This window comes from Chrysochloris asiatica, unplaced genomic scaffold (assembly GCF_000296735.1).
Source record: "Chrysochloris asiatica unplaced genomic scaffold, ChrAsi1.0 scaffold00093, whole genome shotgun sequence".
Lineage (NCBI taxonomy): Eukaryota > Metazoa > Chordata > Mammalia > Afrosoricida > Chrysochloridae > Chrysochloris > Chrysochloris asiatica.
The window spans coordinates 1,602,975-1,604,138 of record NW_006408611.1 but is presented as its reverse complement, the minus strand read 5'-3'; positions in this window follow the sequence as shown (position 1 = coordinate 1,604,138).

Below are 1,164 nucleotides of genomic sequence, written 5' to 3'. Positions count from 1 at the left end.
GACCATAGAAGAATTGATGATTTTGAGTTATGGTGTTGGAGTAGACTATTGAAAGTGCCATGGGTTGCCAAAAGAACCAATAGATCTGTTTTGGAAGAATCGCAGCCAGAGTGCTCCTTGGAGGCCAAGATGGCCAAACTTCAACTCTCATATTCAGACATATTGTCAGGAGGGACCAGTCTCTGGTGAAAGATATCATGTTTGTTAAGGTGGAAGGTTAGAGAAAAAGAGGAATAGCCCTAATGAGGTGGATTGGATAAGTGGCAGCATTTATGGAGTCAAGAGTGGACACAGTAGTGAGGTTGGCCCAGGATCAGGCAGTGTTTCATTCTTCTGTTCACAAGGTCGTTTTGGATCGGCACCTAAAAACAACAACAACAACAAATAAGAGATGAAGTCTGACCATTCTGGCTTCCAAGGAGCACTCTGTCTGCATTTCTTCCAACACAGATATTAGTATTTTTGACAGCCCATGGTACTTTCAATATTGTCCCACAACACTATAACTCAATTGCATCAATTCTTCTATGGTCTTCCTTTTGCACTGTCCAGTTTTTGAATGCATGTGAAGTTATTGAATATACCATCACTTAAGTCAGCTGCACCTTAGTCCTCAAGCTGACATATTTTCTCTTCAACACTTTAAATAGATGTTGCCGCAGATTTGCCTAATGCAATACGTTATTTGATTTTTTGACTGCTGCTTTCATGAGTGTTGATGGTTGATCCAAGAAGAATGAAGTCCTTGACAACTTCAGTGTCTTCTCCATTGATAAGAATGATGTTTATTGGTCTAGTGGTGACAATTTTTGTTTTGTTTATATTGAGATGCAATCTCTACAGAAGGCTTTGATCTTCACCAGTAAGTATTTTAAATCCTCTTCACTTTCATTGAGTAAGATCATATCTTCTGCATATCACAGGTTGTTAATGAACCTTCCTGTAATCCTGATGCCATGTTTTTATTCATATAACTCAGCTTCTCAGATTATTTGCTTAGCATACAAGTTGAATAATTATGATGAAAGAATATAACCCTGTCACACACCTTTCTTAAGTTTTAAAACTTTCAGCGTTCCCATGTTCTGTTCAAACAACTACCTTTTGGTCCAGGTCCAGGTTCCTCATGAGTACAATTAAGTGTTCGGAAATACTCATACTTCT